Below are 22,582 nucleotides of genomic sequence, written 5' to 3' on the forward strand. Positions count from 1 at the left end.
CTAAGTGCGACACCGGACATATATTTATGAATTATTATTTATTTACCGCATTATTATACCCTCTTATTATGCCCTGATGTACTCCGCACAGATTACATATGCCCCAACATTATAAACTGAGACGCCAGTAAAACCCCAAACAGTGCTATTACCAAGCAAAATCTGCGCTCCAAAAGCCAAATGGCGCTTCCTCCCTTCTGAGCCCTGCAGCGTGCCCAAACCGCAGTTTACGTCCATAGATATGGGTTCGCCATACCCAGGAAAACCCGATTAATATTTTATGAGGTATTTGTCTTCAGTGGCACAAACTGGACACAACATATTGTGCACTAAAATGGCATATCAGTGGAAAATTTTAATTTTGACTTTGCACCATCAGCTGCACATTAAACCTTTCGCGCACTGTATATGGCTAGGAAGCTTATTGCACAACATGGGCTGGATGATCGACCACCTACGCTATTGGAATTTTGTAGTAAAGTCACGTGGCTAACACGTATGGAAAAATATATCTACACAGCTAGGAATGCTGAACACACATATGATAAAATATGGTCCTTGTGGGTGGAGAGACGGGGTCTGAATTTGTCACCTGATGCTGCGGCTGAGATTCATTCGGGAACGTAATAGATTTGTAGACAGTGCGTGTTGTGTAGGGTAAACTGAATGGCAAGGGGGATCTTAGTGCTTAATATATCTGTATACCAGGGATTTATATATGTTTTGAACTATATTTGGTGCTGTTTTATGTGATAATATTGTGTATTCGTAACAATACATACTCTGGAAGAAGGGGGGAGGGGGTGTTTGTATTTGGGTTGTGATGGTGTATCAGAAATGTTTTACTTTTTGTTGAAAATGAAAATAAAAAATGACTTGATTTTAAAAAAAAAAATCTTTTGCGCACCTCGACCCAATAGCATGTTGTGGTGCGGGGGCTGATGTATGGAGCGGGCCCACGCGCTGACCCCGTGCCATACGCCACGGTTGTCAGCTGTGTATTACAGCTGACACCCGGGACTAACGGACAGGAACAGCTATTTCACTGTTACAGGAGCCTGTAAAAATGACAATATACTGCAATACATATTGATCGATGGTTCAAGTCCCCTTGGGGGACTAATAAAATGTGTAAAAAAAAAAGTTAATAAAGTTATTGTTAATTTAAAAAAAAAACCTTTTCCCATTTTTTCTTTAAAGTAATGTAAAAAAATAAAATAAAATGCACAAAATTGGTATTGCTGCATCTGTAAAAGTCCGAACTATTACAATATACCATTATTTAACCAAAATCACTGTCACCTTAGCTCTAAAAAAATTGGAATAAAAAGTGCTCAAAAAGTTGTATGTACCAAAAAAATGGTACCAATAAAAACCACAGCTCGTCCCGCAAACAATAAGCCCTCTCAATCGACCAAAAAAGTTATGCCTCTCGGAAAGTGGTGAAACAAAACAATTTTTAAAAGTAGTAAAATATTTTAAAAAACCTATAAATTTGATATCACCGTAATCGTATTGAGCTTCAGAAAAAAATGTAAGTTGTAATTTTTACTGCACGATGAAAGCAGTAAAAACAAACCCCCAAAAACAATGGAGGAATCCTAGTTTTTTCCAATTTCAGCCTGCAAAGAATTTTATTTTCAGTTTCCCAGTACATTAAATTGTACTTTAAATGGTGTCAATGGAAACTACAACTCCTCCCACAAGAAATAAGCCCCCACACCACTCTACTGACGGAAAAATAAAAACGTTATGGCACTTGGAATGTGGGGAGGACAAAGCTAAAAAGAAAAAGCAAAAAATGGATCAGTCTGGAAAGGGTTAATTAATTTATAATAAAAAAAAAACATTTATGACCACATGTGGGGTATATTCATACTCAGGAGAAATTGCTTTACACATGTTGGGGTGCTTTTTCCTCCTTTATGAAAATGAAAAAATTCAACATTTTAGTGGAAATAATGTTGATATTCATTTTTATGGCCTAATTCTATAAAATTCTGCAAAAGACCTGTGAGGTCTAAATGCTCATTATACCCCTAGATAGATTCCTTAAAGAGGCTCTGTCACCAGATTTTCAAACCCCTATCTCCTATTGCAGCAGATCGGCGCTGCAATGTAGATAACAGTAACGTTTTTATTTTTTCAAAAACGAGCATTTTTGCCCAAGTTATGAGCATTTTTATATTTATGCAAATGAGCCTTTCTTAAGTACAACTGGGCGTGTTTAAAGTTAAGTACAAGTGGGCGTGTATTGTGTGTGTACATCTGGGCGTTTTTACTTGTTTTACTAGCTGGGCGTTGTGAATAGAAGTGTATGATGCTGACGAATCAGCATCATCCACTTCTCTTTGTTAACACCCAGCTTCTGGCAGTGCACAGACACACAGCGTGTTCTCGAGAGATCACGCTGTGACGTCACTTCCTGCCCCAGGTCCTGCATCGTGCCGGACGAGCGAGGACACATCGGCACCAGGCGACAGAGGCTACAGTTGATTCTGCAGCAGCATCGGCGTTTGCAGGTAAGTCGATGTAGCCTCTGTCGCCTGGTGCCGATGTGTCCTCGCTCGTCCGACACGATGCAGGACCTGGGGCAGGAAGTGACGTCACAGCGTGATCCCTCGAGAACACGCTGTGTGTCAGTGCACTCCCAGAAGCTGGGTGTTAACGAAGAGAAGTGGATGATGCTGATTCGTCAGCATCATACACTTCTATTCACAACGCCAAGCTAGTAAAACAAGTAAAAACGACCAGATGTACACACACAATACACGCCCACTTGGACATAACTTTAAACACGCCCAGTTGTACTTAAGAAAGGCTCATTTGCATAAATATAAAAATGCTCATAACTTGGCCAAAAATGCTCGTTTTTGAAAAAAACAAAAACGTTACTGTTATCTACATTGCAGCGCCGATCTGCTGCAATACGAGATAGGGGTTTGAAAATCTGGTGACAGAGCCTCTTTAAGTTGTGTAGTTTCCCGAATGGGGTCACTTTTGAGGGGTTTCCACTGTTTTGGCCTCTCAGGGTCTCTGCAAATGCGACAAGGCCCCCAGAAACCAATTCAGCATAATCTGAGCTGCAAAATCCAAATGGCACTCCTTCCCTTCTGAGCCCTGCCGCGGGTCTAAACAGCAGTTTATTACAACATATGGCATATTGCCGTAATCAGGAGAAATTGCTTTACAAATGTTGGTGTGCTTTTTCTCCTTTATTCCTTGTAAAAATTAAAAATTTCTAAGTTTTTCAGAAAAAAGTATATTTTCAACTTCACAGGCTAATTCAAATAAATTTAGCAAAAAAACTGTGGGGTCAAAATGCTAACTATACATCTACATATATTCCTTGAGGGGTGTAGTTTCCAAAATGGGGTTACTTTTGGAGGTTTTTACTGTTTTGGCACCACAAGACTTCTTCAAACCTGACATGGAGCCTAAAATATATTCTAAAAAAAAAGGTGGCCCCAAAATCCACAAGGTGCTCCTTTGCCTCTGAGGCCTGTGTTTCAGACTATTAGCATACTAGGGCCACATGTGGGATATTTTTAAAAACTGGAGAATCTTGGCAATAAATATAGACTTGCATTTCTCAGGCAAAATCTTCTGTGTTACATAAAAAAATGTATTACAAATTAATGTTGGAAAAAAAAATTTAATTTGTACATTTCACCTCTACCTTGCCTTAATTCCTGTAAAACGCCTAATGGGTTAAAACACGTTCTGAATGCTGTTTTGAATACTTTGAGAGGTGCAGTTTTCAAAATGGGGTGATTTATGGGGACTTTCTAATATATAAGGCCCTCAATGCCACTTCAGAACTGAACTGGTCCCTGAAAAAATAGCCTTTTGAAATTTTTTGTGTTTTTCACAAATAAATATTCAATTTATCGACCAAATTTTTAACTAACATAAAGTACAATATGTCACGAGAAAACAATCTCAGAATCACTTGGATAAGTAAAAGCATTCAAGTTATTACCACATAAAGTGACATGTCAGATTTGAAAAAAATCGGCTTCATCCTCAAGGCCAAAACAGGCTCAGTCCTGAAGGGGTTAAAGAGGATTTGCCATGTTTTTTTTATTTTTTAAACCACATACCTCACACTATTCCTGGCATCCTCTCAACTCCAGCACTGTAATTTAATTGTTATTTTTGGCCTCCCGCTGTCCTGCTACGTACCCTGCTCTGTTTGGCGTCTAATATGCTAATTTTGAGTAAAGGTACAGAGAGGAGGAGATCTCATCTCTCCTCATTAGGCATTGCCTCCTCCATCACTGTGACGCTGTCCAAACAGATGGGTCTTCTTCATCAGTGTGAGGCTGTCCACTCTATTGGTAGGGCCAAAAAAATTGAAATGACCGCACTGGAATCAAGATGATGCTAGGCAGTGGCGTAGCTATAGAGGTTGCAGCAGTCGCAGTCGTGACCGGGCCCCTAAGCTAGGAGGACCCATAGGCCCCCCTTATCACACTGTGCACTGCAGCCAAGGACGTGAGCGGCGGTCTTCACTCTCAGAAAGTGCCAATGGGAGGAGTCAGTGATGCTCACCCAGGTCATGGTCAGGTGAATGTCTCTGACTCCGCCCTGTCGCAAATCCCGCCCTCATCGACTCTGCCCCTTTTTGCCACTGTATGGCCTTCGGAGCTTCGTTCTTCACAGTAATAAGGCTAGGAGAGTATACGTTTTTTAAAATTTGTTTGAGGAAAATCCAGGCACTATCTATAGGGTGTGTGTGGCACTATCTACAGGGGGGCTGTATGGCACTTTCTACAGGAGGGCTGGGTGACACTATCTACAAAGGGAGGAATGTGGCACTTACTATAAAGGGGGAGTGTGTGACATGATCTACAGGGGGGCTCTGTAGCACTATCTACAGGGGGGCTGTGTAGCACTATCTACAGGGGGGCTGTGTAGCACTATCTACAGGGGGGCTGTGTAGCACTATCTACAGGGGGGCTGTGTGGCACTATCTGCAGGGGGCTGTGTATGGCACTATCTACAGATGGCATTGTGGCACTATCTACAGAGGGCACTGTGGCATTATCTACAGAGGGCGCTGTGGCATTATCTACAGAGGGCACTGTGACATTATCTACAGAGGGCACTGTGGCACTATCTCCAAGAGTGTGTGTGGCACGATCTACAGAGTGCACTGTAGCATTATCTACAGGGGGAGTGTGTGGCACTATCTACAGGGGGGCTGTGTGGAACGATCTACTGTATAAAGGGGGGCTGTGTGGCACTATCTACAGGTGGGGCTGTGTGGCACAAGATAAAAAGGGGGGCTGTGTGGCACGATCTACAAGGGGACTGTGTGGCACTATCTATAGGGGGCTGTGGGGCACTATCTATAAAGGTGGGGCTGTATGGCACTATATACAGGGGGCTGGTGGCACTAACTACAGGGGGCTGTGGCATTATCTAAAAAGTAGGTGTGTGGCACTATCTACAGGGGGGGGCATGTGGCACTATCTACAGAGGGCACTGTGGCATTATCTACAGGAAGCAGTGTGTGGCAATATCTACTGGGGGCAGTGTGGGGCACCATTTACAAGGGGCACTAAGTGTGGCACTATCTACGCTAATTTTTACACAACCAATAGTGGTCAGCACATATCACCTAGCCCTAGTGATAAAGTGGGACTTCACGTGCCTGTATACAACCAGATATCCAGAGAGAGATATACTGGCCGCCATAGTAGTTGTCAGCCAAACTAGTGCAGAAACTTTTGTTTGTTTATTTGTATGTAAAAATTCTGGGAAGAAAGCCATGCCCCACTAGCCGCACACTTACCAGATAAGCCGCGCCCCATAACACACACCCACCAAAGACGCCTCACACGGCTTATTTTCAGACGTTTTTCGGGCCGTAAACGTCCGAAAAACGGCCGACAAATCGGAAGCAGAACGCCTCCAAACATCTGCCCATTGATTTCAATTGTAAAAACTGCGTTCTGTTTTGACTCTATACTCTATAGAAAAACAGCTCCAAAAACGGCCGTAAAAAACGCTGCGAAAAACGCAAGTTTGTATAAAAAACGTCTGAAAATCAGGAGCTGTTTTCCCTTGAAAACAGCTCCATATTTTCAGACAATTTTGATTTTGTGTGTGCACATACCCTAAATGTCGCTGGAATTTTTTTTTCAAATGTTGGCAGCTATGTGCTGGTGAGGATGTCTTTCAGCATCATGATCTCACGACGCTATGTGCGCCCCCCACAACGTTGTGACGCTGAAAGTCTTCAGGACCTGCGCTGCGCCCGGATCCGATGAGGACCCTGCTCAGGAGCCTGGAGGGTAAGTATAAGAATACTGTCTGCTGGGGTCCTGTATCTAAGCCTACCATGTGGTAGGCTTAGATACAAGGCCCATCAGACATTATCACACATAGGCCCTATTTCTAAGCCTACCGTATGTTATACAGTCTGCTGAGCCGCTGTAGCTAATACTATCCATAGCTATAGGACCCCTACAGTCCCCTATAGTCCTACAGATATGCTGTTTCCAATATATATATATATATATATATATATATACACACACACACACACACACACACACACACACACACACACACACACACACACACACACACACACACACACTCTGTGCACAATGCAAATAAATATATATAATTTTGACAATGTGATTTTCTGTTTTTTTTTTTTTTATATAATCTATCTCTCACTGGTAAAATTAACCTAGCCTAAAAATTCTAGACTGTTCATGTCTTTGACAGTGGGCAAACTTACAAAATCAGCAAGGGATCAAATACTTATTTCCTTCACTGTACATACATTTTGGGGGGGGGGGGGGGGGGGAAATATATGTATTGATGTTTTATGACCTTATCAATGCCCCTGGCTACTAGTGCTTCATCAATGAGTCACTTAGGACACCTGGCGATGCAGCTGAAATCTGTGGGCCGTCAGCTATGAAGAGAAGTTGGGGGGGCCCAAGAAGAACAATGCGCAAAAATGATCCGATCAGCAAACAAATGAGCGTTTGCTCGTTTGTCAGCAAATCGCTGCCCTGTTACATGATCATTGGCCCATGTAAAAGTGCTTTTATAGTATACAGAAGAAAATTTCTGTCCATAAGATATCTAACTGAATTATCTGTGTGCCATCAGTTTAGCTGACAACTAAATATATGTAATAATTGAAAGTTTTCCTCCTGTCACCACCTGTTTTTCTTATATACTTCATAAGATACTTGTTCCGTTTCTTGATTTGTTTCCCAAATACAATATTCTTGATGCCCTATTTGAAGTATGTCACTTGGGTCAGTTAGGAAAGATGCTTTAAAGGTGATAATTTACTGTGAGTTTCGATTGCAAAATTAAAAAAATCTATAATATTCTCTGTGAACCTGGTCAGGGGTTCCCCAACGAAAGCAGCAGCAGCAAGAGCTGTCACTTTTAGGGCCAGTTCACACTGAGTTTTTTTTGCCGCTGATTTTGATGCGGGAACAGAGTCGGAATCGGCGCCAAAAAACATCCGAAACCCCCTCCCATTGATTTCAATGAGAGGCGGAGGTGTTATTTTCCATGGCGGCTTTTAGCCGATCACGGAGAAAAAAAGCAGCATGTTCTTTCATGAAGCGATTTTGCCTGTAGAATGCTTTACCAGCTCTTAGGCCTCATTTACACGAGCGTGTGCGTTTTGCGCGCGCAAAAAACGCTGCGTTTTGCGCGCGCAAAAGGCACTTGGCAGCTCCGTGTGTCATCCGTGTATGATGCGCGGCTGCGTGATTTTCACGCAGCCGCCATCATAGAGATGAGGCTAGTCGACGCCCGTCACTGTCCAAGGTGCTGAAAGAGCTAACTGATCGGCAGTAACTCTTTCAGCACCCTCGACAGTGAATGCCGAACACAATATACACCAACCTGTGAATAAAAAAAGACTTTCATACTTACCAAGAACTTCCTGCTTCCCCCAGTCCGGGCTCCCGGCCGTTGCCTTGGTGACGCGTCCCTCTCTTGTCATCCGGCCCCACCTCCCAGGATGACGCCGCAGTCCATGAGACCGCTGCAGCCTGTGATTGGCTGCAGCCTGTGCTTGGCCTGTGATTGGCTGCAGTCTGTGCTTGGCCTGTGATTGGCTGCAGCTGTCACTTGGACTAAACTGTCATCCCGGGAGGTCGGACCGGAGTTATCGGTAAGTCAGAACGTCTTTTTTTTTTTACAGGTTCATGGATTTTTGGAGCGGAAGTCACTGTCCATGGTGCTGAACCAGTTTAACGCTTTCAGCACCGTGGACAGTGACTGTCTCCTGACGTCGCGTACCCGAACATTTTTTACCGGTTTCGGTCAAAACGAGTTTGGCCGAACCCGGTGAAGTTCGGTGCGCTCATCTCGAATTTGACACTCCGTTTGGATGTTTGTAAACAGAAAAGCACGTGGTGCTTTTCTGTTTACATTCAGGAGTTTGACAGCTCTTGCGTGATTTTCGCGCATGCAACGCAGGACCGTCCGTGTGGCATGCGTTGTTTTCACGCACCCATTGAAGTCAATGGGTGCGTGTTGCGTGAAAAACGCAAGAATATAGAACATGTCGTGAGTTTTACGCAACGCACTCACGCAGCGCAAAATTCACGCATCGTCTAAACAGCCCCATAGACTATTATAGGTGCGTACGACACGCGTGAAAAGCACGCGCGTCGCACGCGCGTATAATACGCTCGTGTAAACGAGGCCTTACACTAAGGATTTTTTAAGGTAAGCATGCGGGTAGGGGTTCCTCAGGAGTGGGGTTCAGGGTTCCCCAGTGGTAATAAAGTTGGAATCCCTGTCCTTATATACAGTATTCATTCATATATCTGCATGTTTATTCCAGTTGCATTTGAATCCCATTTCTTCTTTTTTTTCTACCTCACAATGTAATTTTGTAGAAGCAAATAATTATGTTATAATGGGTCATGGCATTTGAATAAAACATATTTTATATCCTGACTGTGAAAGTATTTACTGTGAGCTGTAATCTAGTAAGTGACCTCACATTGAGGAAGTAAATCACACCACTTCTCCACCCTGCATTAGACGATTCTCACAAACATCAGCCAGTCCTGAGCACTGCCGGTGAGTTGCTCTCTCATGATTTGTATGCCATATATATATATGCTAGATATTTATTTTAGACTATTTACACTTAATGATCTGCACTTTCTTATTGCTTATCAATATTCTACAAACATTCTTATTTTTTTCTCAAATTATTTGCTGTACTTTTTAGAGGTATAAATGCAGTGTGTGTGTGTGTGTGTGTGTGTGTGTGTGTGTGTGTGTGTGTGTGTGTGTGTGTTAGGAAATATTAGCATTATATTACACAGTTTTGTTACCTTGTAATTCTATTAACACTAGTGAATTATAATGTAAGCAACGAAAAGGTAATCATGAATTTGACCAGCTTAACCCTTTCACTGCCAAGGTTTATTGTACTACATCATGACTTTAAGAATATAAGGCTATGTTTACACAGAGTTTTTTTGATCTGCCTGCACGCCGTTTGCCGCGTTTTTGCAGTGTTTTTCGCCCACGGCCATTGAGCGCCGTAGGCAAAAAACGCTGCCAAATACGCTTTCTCTAACTCCCATTGATGTCAATGGGAGGTCGGAGACGTAAACGCCCGAAGATAGGGCATGTCGCTTCTATTGCCTGCGAGACATTTTTTTTCGCTCGCGGGAAAAAAACGCCTCTGTCTGGCATTTTCGGCGCGTTTTCCGATACGGTTTCCGGGTCAAAAAACGTGTCAAAAAACTCTGTGTGAACTCGCCCTAAGGCTAGAGCTCAACCTTCTACTGTCATCTCACCCCCTGTACAGCCCTCCAGTGACCCCCAGGGGTGAAACAGGAAGCTTTTTTCATGTTATCAACCCTATTACTAATGAGAGAGATATGTGCTCAGATATGACACAGATGTTTATAGGCTTTAGGGTATGTTCACACGAGGGCGTCCGTTACGGCTGAAATTACGGGGATGTTTCAGCCTGAAAACATCCCCGTAATTTCAGCCGTAACGGCATGTGCAGGCGCTTGAACGCCGCGTCCATTACGGCCGTAATTAGCGCTGCTATTCATTGGAGTCAATGAATAACGGCTCCAATTACGGCCAAAGAAGTGACAGGTCACTTCTTTGACGCGGGCGTCTATTTACGCGCCGTCATTTGACAGCGGCGCGTAAATATACGCCTCGTGTGAACAGACAAACGTCTGCCCATTGCTTTCAATGGGCAGATGTTTGTCAGCGCTATTGAGGCGCTATTTTCAGACGTAATTCGGGGCAAAAACGCCCGAATTACGTCCGTAAATAGGCCGTGTGAACATACCCTTAGGATTAAAGAGATTTTTAGTCTTTTCAGTTTTGCTGATTTTGTGAAGATCTGTGCATGAAGACATAGACCTAGGTGGCATGTATGAACTTTGCACACCACAAACTTTTATTTTTAGCCACAAACATTTTATGAAACGTTACGCTTTGATGCAAAATTGAATGAAGGCGTCCATGTTTGTAAAGTTCTGGGTGGCATTTTACCAGTGTGTCAGGAGTCTACGTTCAGAAAATATACAGGTATAGGGGGTATCAAGTTAAGCAGTTGCCAGGCAAGTAAAAGATCATAGATAATTAGCATCAGAATATAGAGTGCATAATCTTTACCATGTAGATCTGGAGACCTCACTTTATAGACATCTCCTTTAGGCTATGTTCACACGGGGTATTTTGCCGAGTTTTTTGACGCGGAAACCGCGTCGCAAAACTCGGCAGAAACGGCCCGAGAACGCCTCCCATTGATTTCAATGGGAGGCGTCGGCGTCTTTTTCCCGCGAGCAGTAAAACTGCCTCGCGGGAAAAAGAAGCGACATGCCCTATCTTCGGGCGCTTCCGCCTCTAACCTCCCATTGACTTCAATGGGAGGCAGGAGAAAGCGTATTTCTCGCTGTTTTATGCCCGCGGCGCTCAATGGCCGCGGGCGAAAAACGGCGCGATAATTGCCGCGAAAATCGGCGTGCAGGGAGAGGAATATCTGCCTCAAAGTTCCAAACAGAATTTTGAGGCAGATATTCCTCCCCCAAAATACTCCGTGTGAACATAGCCTAAGGCCGGATTCACACGAGTGTGTGCGTTTTGCGCGTGCAAAAGTTTAGTGTGGCATATGTATATGTTGCGTGGCTGCGTGATTTTCGCGCAGCCGCCATCATTATGACACTCTTTTATGTTTCCCTTCACTTCTTCAATAACTGTAGCGCGAATCACACGCATCACCTGGAAGTGCTTCTACGTGCCGTGTGAGATTTGCATGCACCTATTGACTTCAATGGGTGCGTGCTGCGCGAAACACGGGCAAGTATAGGACATGTCATGAGTTTTACGCAGAATGGCCCCATTGACTTACATAAGTCCGTGCGACGCGCGTAATACACGTTCGTCTGAATAAGGCCTAACATATAATGTTTCTCCACACCAGCTGCATAATATAAAATTCTAACTTACAATTATCCATACAACATTGTCCTGGAAATATTTGAATGGAAATTACATTACAAAGTTCATATAGTACACCCTTCATTTAACTACACAACCCTTTAAATAGGCATTCACAAACTCTGTGTATGTTATAAGAATATGCAGCAATAAACTAGTTTCTCCTGAAATATGGAATCGCTAAGGACAAGGTGAACCCCTGTTGTTTCTGCTTTGTTCTTTCTTTATTAGAAAAGTATGGGGCTACACCTAACATTTGTAAAGAGGATACATCAGGGCTGAATATAAAAAAGAAAAGTTTTAAAAGGTTCTCTGTATGCGTAACTCTAATATAACTGAGTACTAGATGTGTTGATCTGATGGAGTGCAGCGGAATAGTTGGCGGGAGCAGTGTAGGGGGTCATGTTCAGCCATATGCTGCCTCCGTGAGGCATGTCAGTTGACATGACATACATCTACAAGCAGATCTATCTATGTACAGTACATATTCCATGTCTATGGATGAGCGTATTTTAACTTTCAGGTATTAAAATACAGTAAGTTCCTGGCCATTGCATTGGAAGTAAAGGCCCTTTTACACCGGCCGACAGTCTGCCGGTGCAGCGAGTGCCGATCAACGAGACATCGTTGATCGGTGCTCACTTGCTCCTGTCACATAGAGATATAGATGGGGACGTCCCCATACATTATTATCATGTCGGCAGTGCGTCGCCCTGTTTACACAGGGAGATGTGCTGCCGACAACGATAATCTTTTACTTTTTTAAAACGACACAACCAGCAGTTGATCGAGCGTTATATTAATGCTCGTCTGCCCGATAATCGTCCTGTGTAAAATCCCCTTTAGAGCATGTCTAGTGATTCACTATTTATGACTAATTTATATATTCCTGCAGAAGCATTTAACCCTTGTCTTTACTATGTTATGCCTAGAAGTAACTTACATACCAGCAAATACTTGGGTGGTCTATGGAGCCACAAACATTTGGCAATGCATTTATATTAGTTGCAACAAGGCACTAGCAACTGTGCCATGGTAGGGCAATTAGAAGATAGTGGCATAGAGTATTAGATATAAACAATGCTTGCATCTTTACTGTAATATACTATTATAGGAATCTAGAGTCAGGAATGTAGCTGGGGTGGCATGTGCCTCAAGTGCTGGGTGTGGAGGTGGAGGGATGCCATTGAAACTAGCAGCAAGAGTTGTTTTTTTTTTTAATGAAAATGTCAATCAGTGTGTTTTGTGCAACTTTATAATTCGCTTTATTTAAAAATTACTTTTACTTTTTGAGATACAGCTCTCTGAATCCTATATACAGATAAGCTGTATCGTGCGCTAAGACTTGAATAGGTCATGTCCGCGGGACTGACGGATTCAGTGTCAGCGAGTTCCGTGTGTCTTCGACACGCAGGATCCACCTGTAATAGATCACATCTAAGTTATGAACTTAGATGTGATGGATAACAGCTCGATCCTGCGTGTCAGACACATGCAGGACCCGCTATCACTGAACCCGTCAGTCCCGCGGACATGACAGATACAGGTTTCAGAGCTAGATACAGCTGCACTGTATACAGGATACAGAGAAGCTGTATCTCAAAAAGTAAAAATAATTTGTAATAAAAACTAACTATAAAGTTGGATAAAACACACTGAACTTTTTATTTAAAAAAAAATATTGCTTTCAAAGGTATACATAGCCTTTAATAATAAAATATTTTAATAACAAGGGGGATATACATGCTATTATGGCTGCAGCTTCAATTTGCATAATGGACAAGAGCAAGGCCACCACACAGCAGGTGGCAGGGCAGGATTAGGGTTGGCTGGCCGCTCTATAAATGCATGTATACATATTTGCATATATTTGCATACAGGGAGTTATATGTATTAGGGCTTATTCAGACGAATGTGATATACGTCTGTGCAACGCACGTGATTTTCACGCGCCTCGCACGGACCTATGTTAGTCAATGGGGCCGTTCAAACAGTCAGTGATTTTTACGCAGCATGTGTCCGCTGCGTAAAACTCACGACATGTCCTATATTTGTGCGTTTCTCGCGCATCACGCACCCATTGAAGTCAATGGGTGCGTGAAAATCACGCGCAGCACACGGAAGCACTTCCGTGTGACGCACGTTATTCGCGCAAGAGCAGTAAAAAGTATGAATGAAAACAGAAAAGCACCACGTGCTTTTCTGTTTACAAACATGCAGAGTGTCATAATGATGGCGGCTGCGCGAAAATCCCGCAGCCACGTATCATATGCTGCTGACACACGAAGCTGTTATGGACCTTTTGTGCGTGCAAAATGCTGCATTTTTTGCGTGCGCAAAACGCACACGCTCCTGTGAATCCGGCCTTACTCTGTGAGGGAAGGGCATCAAACTAAATCATTGCCCCAGGTGAAAGAAAGCCTTGATTTTTCCCAGTTTAGAGATCACTTTTTTTTATATTTGTAAGGGCTTATTCAGACGAACGTGATATACGTCCGTGCAACGCGCGTGATTTTCACGCGCGTCACATGGACCTATATTAGTCTATGGGGCCGTGGAGACAGTTGCATGATTTTTACGCAGCGTTAGTCCGTACAAACATCCAAATGGAGTGTCATAATGATGGCGGCTGCGCGAAAAGCACGCAGCCGCGCATCATACAGGGCTGATACACGGAGCTGTTAAGTGCCTTTTGGGCAGGCAAAACGCTGCGTTTTTTGCGTGCGCAAAAAGCACACGCTCATGTGAATCCAGCCTTACTCCTACAAATTATTTTACCTAGAAGACAAGACCATAGGCCCACTTGGTTTCCTTTTAAACCTAAAAACGAACCAATTGGGACATATCCCTAAAAAGAATATTGTACTCAAAGTAAAAAGCACAAAAAATATCTTTATTAAATATAATGACAAAATAACACAATGATAGAAAAAGAGAAATAATACAGCATATACGGAGACATATACAGCAGGGTCAGATGGAAAGGACCATGACCGACAGAATCAACCATATACTAATGATCACTAACACGCTCAAATAATATCCAATAATAACACAAGCCCAGGGGTGTGTAATATAAATCCCACATGTAGCAATAGCAATGCAAAGGTGGCCTATATACTATCAAAGCCTATACAAAGTGTGATAATACGTGGGAAGGGCAGGATAACATATGGCAGCATACATATGGCAGCATACATATGATGGTACTACGTCAAAGCCAGCACAATGTATAAAAAGGTGCAGCTAAATAGATATGCATATGATAATGCGTAAAAGGTCAGCACAGCATAGCTAAATAGATATACATATACTGCTAGGTTAAAGTCAGCACAAGTAAAGAGTGCAGCTGTTGACGTGTGTCAAGAAATATTGTAGCTCAAATAGCCATAGAAAAGTACAGCTGCCATAGTTAAACAGAATAGCCCAAAAGTAAGTACAGGTTTAGCAAAAGCACATACACATACCCTGAGACATGTTGAGAGAGCGTGGAGGATCAGAAGATCTGAGTGAACAAACGCCTCGACGCGCGTTTCGCCCGATAGACCGGCTTCGTCAGGAGGCCTACTTGGTTTCCTTGCCAGCACCCCAACATCACCACCTTAGTAGAAAGTGGCAATTTACTTTTGAGCAATGCCTGTTCATATGTCCTATTAATGTGAGGGTATGTTCACACGCAGAGTCAAAAACGTCTCAAAATACGGAGCTGTTTTCAAGGGAAAACAGCTCCTGATTTTCAGACGTTTTTTTAGCAACTCGCATTTTTCGCGGCATTTTCGCTGTGTTTTTTTACGGCCGTTTTTGGAGTTGTTTTCAATAGAGCCTATGAAAAACGGTTCCAAAAATGTCCCAAGAAGTGTCCTGCACTTCTTTAACGCGGGCGTATTTTTACGCGCTGTCTTTTGACAGTGACGCGTAAAATTACACTTCGTCTCAACAGAACATCGTAAAACCCATTGCAAGCAATGGGCAGATGTTTGCAGACGTAATGGAGCCGTCTTTTCAGGCGTAATTCGAGGTGTAAAACGCCTGAATTACGTCTGAGAATAGGTTGTGTGAACATACCCTTATAGTGGGAAGCCCACTCAGGACATGCCTCAATTAGCCAAAGTGGAGAGCATGGTATAAAGATCAGCTCTCCCTCTAGGGGATCCCATTAATTCATGGATTTCATCTACTGCCATTGATTTAAATAGATAGCACATGCTTCAGATGAACACTTATCGGAAAAGCTGGCCAAACCGGTGCTGGGCAACGCCTTTATCGAGGACCTATCACCTTTGGGATACCTCATGAAGCAACAGAAGACCAAAATATAACTCCTTTTCAAATATATTTAATTAGGAAAATTAAAAAACATCCTCTCTAATTTAGTGATAGAAGCTCTGATCCTTATAGAGCTGAGATAACTTTAGACTTCCTGTTTCTGTGCTGGGAGAGTCCACTGTGAGGGGGCAGAGGTGTAGCTAGCGGGGGGGCAGGGGGCTGTGGCCCCCGGGTCCACTGAGATGGTGGCATGTCTGTGTCTCAACTGTGTCTGCATCCTCAGGACGCAGATACAGTTGAATCCAATGCTGTAGCACAGAGCCGTCAGTTTCCTTCTCCAGCATTCAATGTGTAACGCCGGCCGTTAGTGGCTCAGCGCAGACATGCGCAATGCAGTGACATCATCATGCCAGTCTGCGCCGAGTCACACACACTGTACATACCAGAGGAGCAGGGAGATCGCCTCCACTCGTCGTTGGAATGTGGTTAAGTGAGTATTTTTTATTTATTTTTTATTAGACACTATGGGGCCATTATATTGTATGGGAGACAACTATGGGGGCATTATTCTGTATGTAGGCAGTTGTGGGGGCATTATACTAGCTGTGTGGGAATTATACTGCCTGTGGGCTGCAGCTTTGGGGGCATTATTCCGGTTTGCGGGGGCTTTACGCTGGCTGTGGGGGCATTATGTTGACTGTGGGGGCATTATCCTGGCTGTGGGGGGATTGTACTGGATATGGGAGGCAGCGATGAGGGCATTATACTGTGTGGGGCAGCTATGGGGCTATTATAGTGTGAGGGGCACTATCGGATTATCCTGTGTGGGAGCAGCTTTGTGGGCATTATACTGCTACTTTATAGTGGGAACTATAGGGGCATTATACTGTGTGGGGCAGCATTAGGGGCATCATTCTGTGTGGAGGCAGCTTTAAAGGCATTACACTGTATGCTGTATGGGGGCAGCTATAGGGAATTTATAATGTGGGGGGCAGCTATGGGGCATTATACTATATGTGGGGGCATTATACTGGCTGTTGGGGAATTATGCTGGCTGTGAGGGAACTATACTGGCTGTGGGGGCATTATGCTGGCTGTGGGGGGCATTATGCTGGCTGTGGGGGAATTATACTGGCTTTGGGGGCATTGTACTGGATATGGGGGCAGCTATGAGGGCATTATGCTGTGTGGGGTAGCTATTGTGATATTCTAATGTGTGAGGGGCACTATAGAGTCATTATGGGGGCATTATACTGTGTATGGGAACTATAGGGACATTATTCTGTGTGGAGCAGCTATAATGGCATTATACTGTATGGGGGCAGTTATGGGGGATTTATACTGTGTGGGACAGCTATAGGGGCATTATAATGTATGGTGGCAGCTATAGGGACATTATCCTGTGTGGTTGCAGCTATAGGGGCATTATTCTGTGTGGGGCAGCTATAGGAGCATTATGCTGTGTGGAGGCCACTCTGGGGGCATTATACTGTGTGGGGGAAGCTATAGAGGCAGTATACTGGGTGGGGGCCATTATAGGGGCATTATTTTGTGTGGGGACAGCTATTGTAGCATTATTTTGTGTGGGGGCCACTAAGGGGTCATTATACTGTGGCAGAACAGCTATAAGAGCATTATAGTGTGTGTGGGCAGCTATGGGGGCATTATACTGTGTGGGAAAGCACTATAGGGGCATCATACTGTGTCGGGAGGCACTATACTGTGTGTGTGGGCCACTATGAGGGCATTATACTGTGCGGGGAGGGACACTATACTGTGAATCTCCGTCACTTCTATGAAAGCTTACATAAACAGAGTAGCACAGCAAAATACGATATTTATGTAAGTCTGCCCCAGCCAGATGCGCCTCTGCAGTTGTAAACATGCATTTGGGGGCCCACTCAGATGTGTTTCGCCCCCTCTGTGCTAAACCCCTATCTGTGCTTCTGTGAGGGGGTACTTTTCGTGTACAGCATGTGCACAGTGGAGATCTCTGCTTCTTACTTAATGCTAAATTAACTTATATATTAGCAGCAATGTAAGATGGGTACCCTGTGTATTATGGAGCAGCTAGAGGAGACTTGCTGGGTAATCTGAAGTCTCTCACTAGAGATGTCAACCTGGAAGAGCCCTTTACAAGGTGATACTCAAGCAGTGGATTGCAGTACAAATGGAAGTAGCCTCTTTAATGGATGTGGCTTATATAAATGGGTGTGGCTCCATATATATATACATATATTAAGACACCCTATATTGATATCAGACCCTTATATTAATATCAAAACCCGGATCAGACCCCTCAAATATATTCAGACCCCTATGTCTTTATCAGACCCCTGACCAGATGCCCTAAATATATTCAGACCCCAATAGTAATATTTAGACCCCAGACAATACCCCTAATTTAATTCAATCCTTAGACCTCCTAACTTAATACAGACCCAGACTAGACCCCTAACCTATAATCATACCCCTAACTTAATTCAGACCCCAGACCGGACTCCTAACTTATTTCAAACCGCACTATTGTGTGGCAGTGAACAGGACCCAGTGCAGCTGTACCAGGAGCTGAACAAGAGCTGGGAGCAAGGGGGGTAGGTACCGTATAAATGCTGTTTTTTTTTATCTTGTTGCTCTCGTGCCCTTGTTTTAGCATCCCTCCCCGGGAACAAGGTGAAAATTAAATAGCACCAGGCTTCCTGACGCATACGTCAAACATACAGGGAAAATGCAGTGCTAAGGCTAATATGCAAACCAACATCTTGGGTTAGGCATAGTATATGTGGACTTGTATCTGAGGAAAGCTATTGTAAGCACATATCTGTCCTCAGTTTAATATGTAACTTTTTCTACTTTACCTTTTAATTGAGCCCTGTAAATTGTACTGTTCAGTTATAAAATAACTATTCTTTTCTGTATAAATGCAACTGCAGTAGTTTGAAAATCGTTGAAGAATTCATTTTTTTTTTTACTTTACATTATATCTATTTGCTGTTTCATTAATGTGGGAATTTGTTATTATGTTGGCTGGCAATTTACCAGGATCACAGAACGCTATTTTCTTCTTAAGAGGAAGTTATCCTCCTTTATTATTCAAAATACAAACAGCTTTGTAACATTTGAATAATGATGTACGGAACAGTTTCCCCTATTGTTCAGTTATTATCTGTTTTTCATGTTATTTTTACTTTCATTTTAAGGCCGAGTTCACACGGGGAAAAAAGCACGCAGCGTATCCGCCATGTGCACCGCAGGGAATTCCGGGGTGAAATACCTCACCAAACTGTTGTGCAGTTTTTCGCCCAGAATGTCCGCTGTGAAAAACTGCAGCACTTCAACACTCCTTGGGTGACGTCTCATCCCAGGAGAACGCTGCAACCTGTGATTGGATGCAGCGGCGGTCACATGGGATGAAGCGTCATCCCAGGAGGCCGGCCCTCTGACGTCACCCAGGCCGGCCTCTTGAGATGATGTTTCATCCCATGTGATCGCCGCTCCAGCCAGTGATTGGCTGCGGCGGTCACAAGGGATGGGATGAAACGGCATCGCAGGAGGCCGCGCTGGACGGACGAATACAGACTTCTGGGTAAGTATGAGATTTTTTTATTTTTCTGTATTACGTTTTTTGTGGCGGGATCGCTGCGAACCCGCCGCAAAAAACGTAAAAATAAAACCTGCAACAAATAAGAAGCATTTATGCAAATACAATTGACATGCTGTGAAATAAAATTTCACACCGCAGGTCAATTTCGGAGCTTTTTTTCCACTACGTGTTTACGCAGCGTGTGGATGAGATTTGTTTTATCTCATCCACTTTGCTGCTACTGTATTTGCTGAGTATTTTCCTAACAAATTCCGTTGCGGAAAACCACAGTATTTACGCAACGTGTGAACTGACCATTAAACTTCTGTCTATGCCTAACAAGCGGAACAATAAAATCCCATGCATTTATGGGAGTTTATATGGCATGTGTACTTTTGCAAGTTACTGTTTCATTGCTCTGATGCATCTAAAACAAAAATTGCCCCGACTTTGCAAATAGTGTTGATCAAAAATCTCCTACCGTTTTCTGTATACAGCTCCTATGAAGACTTAGGGCATGACCAGACGTGGCGTCTTTCTTCCGCCACTGTCCGCATCAATGCCGCACATAATCTGCGTTGCAGATTCTGTTGCAGCTCTGCCTAAAATGGGCATTAAACTGATGCGGATTAGCCGTTGCGTATTGAGGTGAAAGTACTTCCCTTCTCCCTATCAGTGCAGGATAGACAGCCCGTTCCCTAGTAAAAGTAAAAGACATTCATACTTACTTTCGTCCCTCTTTCGACATCCAGCCCAACCTCCCTGGATGACGCGGCAGTCCATGTGACCGCTGCAGCCTGTGATTGGCTGCAGCCGTCACTTGGACTGAAACGTCATCCTGGGAGGCCGGACTGGAGGAAGAAGCAGGGAGTTCTCGGTAAGTATGAACTTCTTTTTTTTTACACGTCGATCTATATTGTGATCGGTAGTCACTGTCCAGGGTGCTGAAACAGTTACTGCCGATCGATTAACTCTTTCAGCACCCTGGACAGTAACTATCTCCTGACGTCGCCTAGAAACGCTCCCGTAATTACGGGTGCACACACGTAGTCACCCGTAATTACGGGAGCCCCATTGACTTCTATGAGCCTGCCCTTGCCGTAATAATGGCCCGTGATTACGGGCGTTTTTACGTTAGGGTGCATGGGGCCTCAGCCTGGCTGTAATACATAGGTCCAGCCAGAATGAAGAAATGTCATGTTCGTAAAACAAATACGCTACGCAACACACATAACATCTGTGGACTTCATTACGGAATTTTGACTCTCCATTGAAGTCAATGGAGAAATTCCACAATGAGTTTGCAAAAAGTCCGCTACACGTCCGCAACAACCAGTGTATGCTGCGGACACCAAATTCCGCACCGCAGCCTATGGTCCGCAGCAGAGTTTTCCGCAATGTGTAAACGAACCCAACTAAAAAGCTGTGGAAAGCAAAGGAGAAACGTGTACGCTGCGGATTTCCGCAGCGGACTGTCCGCAGCGGAATTCCAGAGCAATTCCGCCACGTCTGGTCATGCCCTTAGGGTATGTTCACACACTGAGTCAAAAACGTCTGAAAATATGGAACAGTTTTCAAGGGAAAACAGCTCCTGATTTTCAAAAGTTTTTTAAGCCACTCGCGATTTTCGCTGTGTTTTTTGCAGAGTTATTTACGGCCATTTTTGGAGCTGTTTTCTATAGAGTCAATGAAAAACGGCTCCAAAAACGTCCCAAGAAGTGACCTGCACTTCTTTTTCGCAGCCGCTTTTTTACGCATGCATTTCTCAAAACGGCTGCGTAAAAAAGGGGCCCCGTCGGAACAGAACGCCGTTTTCCCATTGAAATCAATGGGCAGATGTTTGGAGGCATTCTGCTACAGATATTTCGGCCATTTTTCGGCCGTTTACGGCCCGAAAAACAGCCGAACATAGGCCGTGTGAACATACCCTAACAAATCTACATGGCCATAAACAAACCCTGTGTTTAGTCTAATCTAGCTATCATGTGAACTATCAATTCAGTCAAGCATAAATAATTTTGCTCACTTGCTCGTTTGCACTGAGCAATTATCGTTACGAATGTTGGTAATCATTGGCAGCTTGACGGTAATTGCTCCGTGCAAATGGGCCTGTAGCCATGAACATAAACACTTAGGCATCATTTACACGAGCGTAATATACGCGCGTGCGACGCGCGTGCTTTTCACGCGTGTCGTGCGCACCTATATTACTCTATGGGGCAGTGCAGACAGTCCGTGGGTTTTGCGCAGCGTGAGTGCGCTGCGTAAAACTCACGACATGTTCTATATTTCAGCGTTTTTCGCGCATCACGCACCCATTGAAGTCAATGGGTGCGTGAAAAACACGCAGGTCGCATGGAAGCACTTCCGTGCGAACTGCGTGATTCGCGCAACAGCTGTCAAACTCTGAATGTAAACAGAAAAGCACCACGTGCTTTTCTGTTTACAAACATCCAAACGGAGTTTCATAATGATGGCGGCTGCGCGAAAATCACGCAGCCGCGCATCATACACTGATGACACACGCAGCTGTTAAGTGCATTTTGCGCACGCAAAACGCCGCGTTTTTTGCGTGCGCAAAACGCACACGCTCGTGTAAATCAGGCCTTAGGCCAATGAGACTGTTTATGTGAAAGGAGAATTTCAGATGATTTTCTATTTAAACATGGGAATCTCAAACACCATTTAAAAGAAAATTTTTCAATAAAACAGACCCTTTTCCCTTAGGGTATGTGCACACGCCAACGCCAAAAACGTCTGAAATTACGGAGCTGTTTTCAGAAGAAAACAGCTCTTGAATTTCAGAAGTTTTTACAAGTGCACGTGTTTTTCGCTGCGTCTTTTCAGGACGTAATTGGAGCTGTTCTTCATTGGAGTCAATGAAAAACGGCTCCAATTACGTTTCAAGAAGTGTCCTGCACTTCTTTGACGCGGCCGTAATTTTACGCGCCGTCTTATGACAGTTACGCGTAAAATGACAGCTTGTCTGCACAGAACATCGTAAGACCCATTGCAAGCAATGGGCAGATGTTTGCCGACGTATTGGAGCCGTCTTTTCAGGCGTAATTCGAGGTGTAAAACGCCTCCATAATGCATGAAAATTGGTCGAGTGCACCTACCCTTAGGGTATGTGCACACACAATCTCAAAAACGTCTGAAAATACGGAGCTGTTTTCAAGGGAAAACAGCTCCTTATTTTCAGAAGTATTTTAAACCACTCGCGATATGCGTGGCGTGTTTTACGGCCGT

At 43.8% G+C, this 22,582-nt stretch overlaps 1 protein-coding gene across 4 annotated transcripts in view; it reads left to right on the forward strand.

Annotated features, from left to right (window-relative positions):
• LOC142656401 (LITAF domain-containing protein-like) overlaps nt 1–22,582 on the forward strand; it is a 69,781-nt gene that overhangs the window by 15,925 nt on the left and 31,274 nt on the right. The window contains exon 1 of one of the 4 annotated variants that reach the window (XM_075831326.1): nt 9,024–9,084. The exons of the other annotated variants lie outside the window; for them this stretch is intronic. The gene's annotated coding sequence lies outside the window, so the exon portion shown is untranslated. Of the gene's footprint in view, nt 1–9,023; nt 9,085–22,582 lie in introns of those variants that run through there. 4 annotated transcript variants of the gene reach the window in all.

This window comes from Rhinoderma darwinii, chromosome 6 (genome assembly GCF_050947455.1).
Source record: "Rhinoderma darwinii isolate aRhiDar2 chromosome 6, aRhiDar2.hap1, whole genome shotgun sequence".
Classification (NCBI taxonomy): domain Eukaryota; kingdom Metazoa; phylum Chordata; class Amphibia; order Anura; family Rhinodermatidae; genus Rhinoderma; species Rhinoderma darwinii.